Source organism: Lutjanus erythropterus, chromosome 12 (genome assembly GCF_056507025.1).
Source record: "Lutjanus erythropterus isolate fLutEry1 chromosome 12, fLutEry1.hap2, whole genome shotgun sequence".
In the NCBI taxonomy this organism is placed as follows: Eukaryota; Metazoa; Chordata; class Actinopteri; order Lutjaniformes; family Lutjanidae; genus Lutjanus; species Lutjanus erythropterus.
In genome coordinates, this window is record NC_139328.1 from 16,861,676 (window position 1) to 16,867,133 (window position 5,458).

General features: G+C 37.6%; 1 long non-coding RNA gene across 1 annotated transcript; it reads left to right on the top strand.

Annotated features, from left to right (window-relative positions):
• Positions 1–676: 676 nt before the first annotated feature.
• On the top strand, positions 677–2,722 carry LOC146317827 (uncharacterized). Its single transcript, XR_014771618.1, has 3 exons — positions 677–751; positions 1,560–1,654; positions 2,388–2,722. It is a non-coding gene; the product is annotated as an uncharacterized LOC146317827 (long non-coding RNA).
• The last annotated feature ends 2,736 nt before the right edge of the window (positions 2,723–5,458 follow it).

Below are 5,458 nucleotides of genomic sequence, written 5' to 3' on the forward strand. Positions count from 1 at the left end.
TTATTAGCACTCATTTTAAATAAGTTACTTGTACTTTGAGGTCGAAAAAGTTGCCAAAGTCAGTGTGCTTAAGTTTGGTTCACCTAAACAAACCAGGTACTTAGATGCTGTGCTTTTTTCAGTGGTAAAATGTAACTAGAATAAAATAATACAATAGAATGATAAAGAAATAAAATAAAGAAATAAAGAAGAATACAGTTTTACTAAAATTAAATAAAAAATATAAAGAAACTGAGATATGTGATATCTGATGTTTGCTTTATTTAAATTCTTTATGAAGAAATATATTGACGTTGAAATTTCTGTGAATTATAAATATTTTCTTATCCAGTTTTTTTCCTCTTTTAATTCCTTCATAATGCCTCTGTAAAGTTGCGGATATTGAGTTTGGCATGTGACCTGTCTCAGATTATCAGGCAGATTTCTTTAATTAATTTACTTCTTTTGTAATTTTTATATTAGGTTGACAACTTTACAACTGGTATATTTATAGTAATGTTTAATAATATGCAGTGTCCCAGGAAAATTAATTAAATTTTAATTAATGAAGCCCACCCCCCTGTCACCTGTCCATCCTGTCAACCAATCACTGACCGTTTTTCGAGTAGTCGGCCACATCTCTTCCTATACAATGAAGGTAAAAGGGAAGTGATGGCGTCTGAAAGACGGCGTGGAAAAAAACGCCACGTGAGTCTCTGAAAACACCAAATATCTCCGGAATCAGCTGATCAATAATCTCCCTTCACAGCAGGTGAGCTGGCGAAATTCAGGTCGTCATTTTCTTCTTTCACAATCCTTTGGTGTTTGGTTTTCTGTTTGAGCATGGACCAAACAACTGACACCTGTCCACAGATCTCTAATTAACTTTGTTGGCGAGTTGATTTAGTCTTTTTACTCTTCACTAAACTGAACCACTAAAACTTTCCCACAGATCCTAATTTGATTTGTTTCGGTGAAGAGGGTTTACTCAGACCAAATTTTAAGATACTGAACTGAACAAACTGAGTTCTTTTTGCTGTTTATTGCGAAAAACCTGAAAAGTTGTGTTTTTATGTTGAACTCTGAAGAGTTTCAGGAAATTTTAATTTTGAACTTGATTGAAAATGACTTTCTCTTTTCTCTTCTGTCTCTCTGGTTAAATGTGTTCTTTCATTGTCCAGTCAGTACACTGATTTATACTAAACTGACTTGTCAGCCTGGTTATTTGTGTGCTGTTGTTCTGGTGGTTCGTTTTTATGAAAAGTGGGTTTATGACAGTGTATTCATGCATCCATGTGGGGGACTGACCTTTTAAAATTTCAAACAGGAAATTGTGAGATGAGCTCTGGCTGCACCATAAAAACAATCAGTGCATCATAATGATTTTTGCAAAATATTGAGCAGGGAGAAGTAATGAATGACAACTACTCAAACTACCATGATCTAAACCTCTTTTCATAGATTAGGCCTCAGTCAACAGAGTTTTTCCCACAGTTTTAAATGTAGTTGCCTACATCCATCTTTTTTGACACGTTTTCTTATCATTCCAGTCTACTGACCTACATTTTCTATTCATTCAGATGATCTGTGCTGCAGACTGTCGTCACTAACATGGAATCGAACGGCTCGCTCAAGAATCTTTCCAGCCTCTTGACTCCTTCAGCAGCTGTCACAGGTAGGCTATTTTTAATACAATGAAAGACAAGGTTATGAGTCGTCTCTGTGACATGAAACTGTCTTCCACAGCCTCACCTTGGTAGCAAAGTTTGGCTGTTCCTCACCTGGTTTTAGGCCTCCTACACAGCTGTTTCTGTTTCAGTTAATGACTGTTTCAACCTACATATGAAACTGATGATCATTAGCACCTGTTTGGTATAACTGGTTAATCATACACCTGGCTATGATCTTACAATATCCCTGATTTTGTGCAAGTGTACCTAGAAGAATTGATGCTGTTTTGAAGGAAAAGGGCGTTCAAACAAAATATACACACTGACAGGTGCCTGACCTCGCGGCTCTGTCATCCCCTGTTTTTTTGTTTGTTTGTTTTTTGTTTGTTTTTTTCATCTTACGCAACATGCCAATATTTTTTGGAATCAGAGTTGCATGTTAAGCAATCTCCCAAACTGAATTGTGCTACAGAACCATATCCACTCGTAGCAATATTTGCCATCACTGATGCAGAGGGGCTGCTGAAAGTTAAGTGTGACGCTCTGTCCTTTGCCTCTCTTGGTCTCTTAATGGTTTCAGGACTTTTTGTCTTGTCTAAAACTCGAGAAAGTTGAACACTCGATTTGAGGATCTGAGAAAAAAGATCAGATTGATCTGTTTTGTCATAGAAAGACTTTTAAAAGTAAGAAACTCCACCAAACTTCCCCCTGTGTCCATCTCTTTGTCTTCCGCTCCAGACAGACTCATTCACACTCTGTCTCCCATCCAGACTGACAGACTGTGAAGACCGGCTTGTCTCCGCCAGCTGGGAACCTCTGCCGCTGTCTTTGTGTGTGCGTCTGTCAGCAGAGGAGGAGGGTTTCAGGGAGCAGCGAGGACATCATCATCACTCAGGCGTCCTCTTACTGGGTTCACTGGACTGAAGCCTGGGAACCAGACCAGCGATGACCATTCTCATCAAGCAAAATGAACCCAGGTACTCTGACACTGAAACCAGAGCCCTGCCTCACACCATGGTGTCGGGTATTTTTAGTGAAAAGCTGAGGGAGAAAAAGTCTACGCCTGAAACATCTCCACTTCTCACTGAGGAGAGAAAAATCCTTTAATAGTAACAATATAATAAGTGTAGTGTTTTCACATTTTACCTTGTTAATTAGACAAAATACTTCTACATAAACACATCACAGATGACGTCTAGTCTCTGCAGGTAGTTTTTTTTTTTTTTTTATCAGATCTTTAGAAAAAGCTCTAGCAAAGGGAAAATGAGTCTATTCTGTGATATTTTCTTTTGAAATTCATGTGAAAAAAACTACACACAAACAGCCTTACATCCTGAAGCAAGACACCTGTGAAAAGTATTAAGTTTTTTTTACCCATGCTAGTGGTGTGGCTGCAGGTGTTCATGATCCTCAAAGGATGAATCCTGCTGACTTTGCTGATCCCCTGGTTTCCTCTAGTACCAGCACGAGGCTGACATATTTTTGGCTCGGACTGAAACTCAACAGCTGTTAGATGGATTGAATTTACACATTCATGTCCCCCTCTAATAAATTGTTTAGATTATCTAGAGTGGGTCATATGAGGTACTTATCAGAGTTTTACCTACAGTAGATGCTGGTTTTTGTCCACAGCAGTACTTCGTTTAACCTTGGACTCTGTGACCCCTGCTGAGTCTCCAAACTGGGAACATAGCAGCCATCATTTACTGCAGGTAATACACTGATACTTGTCCAGTTGTTCACAGTCACGTGACTCTAAGATTACAATGACATATTGTGTGCTTGGCTTGTAAACTGTCAGCACTTTTCTTAATCAATCATTGGTAACATTAACAATCAACTAATCATTAAAAAAAAAAAAAGCTCATACCAAATGCCTTTTTCCCCCTCAAAGCATTACATATGAAGCATATAAACACATACACACACACTTGAATATCAGAGAACGTGAAGCACGCCTATAAAAATAATCTCTGCCATATTTCAGTTCTTTACTTAATAGTATATTGATTTAAATTTACTCTAATAAATTGTTAACAACCAATTAATCGATCATTGATTGTTATCATCACCTTCTGTGTACAAACTAATTGTAAAATACTTCATATATCGTAAACTTAGCATGAAAGTGGGACACAGCATTGTGTCCAGATTGGTGCTGGAAGTAAATTTTACAAGGTTCATGATGAGCTGCTCGATGAAGAGTAAACACTGTTCACAGCATCTTAGACACAAGACTGAAATATCCCTATATAAGCTTCTTATCACATCCAAAAAAGGTGAGGAGGTATCGTCCACAGTCTCTTAATCATCCAGAGGTAATTTCAGATGCATGGTCTGCAGATGACCTTGACTTTCTCTTTTTGAGTGAGGTGTGCACTCCTGAGAATTTAATCCATGATTAAGAGTTTGAGGATTACTTTTTTTCATGCTCTGTTTGAAAGGCTTTAAAAGAGGAGAGGCAGAGAGACGGAGGGAGAGGGAGATTTGGTGATAACCCAGAGAGAGGTATTGATTCGGCGAGAGGGCTTCACACCTGGCAAGAAGTTTAATCAATTTGCCGATGGCTAATCAAAAGAAGTGAGGTGCAGCAGCAGCGGCCTGTGGTTACCTGCTTACAGGGTTCATGTGTGTGTGTGTGTGTGTGTGTGTGTGTGTGTGTGTGTGTGTGTGTGTGTGTCAGAGGTGGGAAGTAACAAAGTACTGCTGCTGTACTGAAGTAGAGTTTTCAGGTAGATGTACTTTTCTTGATCATTTATTTGTTTTTTTGAGAACTTTTCACTTTCACCCTTTACATTTTGACACAAATATCTGTACTTTCTACTCGTTACTTTTTCAAAATGGGCTTGTTACTGTACTTTTAATACATTTAAGGGGTATTATTGTTTATTTTTATATTGTGTCGTTGCACACCACCTTCCCAACATCAAGACTGATTTCAACTGAATGGATGAGACAGTAACACATAAAAGAAGATTTCTTGGTGTATCCATCAGTGCATATCATACACAAGAGAAGTGATAAGGCATAAAACTCATGACAAAATGAAAACGGCAAAGACATGACAAGATAAAAACATCGTAAAACACAGAAGACTGAAAGTATATAAAACATGTAACAAGATGAAAACCATACAAAACATGCAATTGGATGAAAAAAATGGTGTAACAAGATGAAGACAGAAGACGTGACAAGATAAAAATGACGTAACAAGACGAAAATGGTGTAAAACATGTAACAGGATGAAAACGACGTAAAACATTTAACAAGACGTTATGTCAAGGATGAAACGAGACAAACGATGTAAAAGACATAACAGATGACAATAGAAAATAATGTAAAACATGTTACGAGATGAAAATAAAGATGTAACAAGACAAAAATGCCATAAAAGACCTAACGAATGATGATGTAGAAGAAGTAAGGAGTTCCAAGATGAAAATGATGTAAAAAGCAAAAACGGAGCACAACATAAAACGTGTTACGAGATGAAAACAACGGAAACGTAACAAGATAAAAATGATAAAGACGTAGCAAGACTAAAACAAGGTTCAGTTAGATTTTCACAGAGACAGATGGTAGAAATGTCCTTCAGAGGGCAACTTTTTTACGTTTGTACTTTGAGTACTTGTAGTGAGTGAGTACTTTTTCACTTTTACTTGAATCGGTACTGCTACTTTTACTGGTCTTATTTTAAACAAGTATCTGTGCTTCTACTTGAATACAGAATATGTGAAATTTGTTACCTCGTGTGTGTGTGTGTGTGTGTGTGTGTGTGTGTGTGTGTGTGTGTGTGTGTGTGTGTGTGT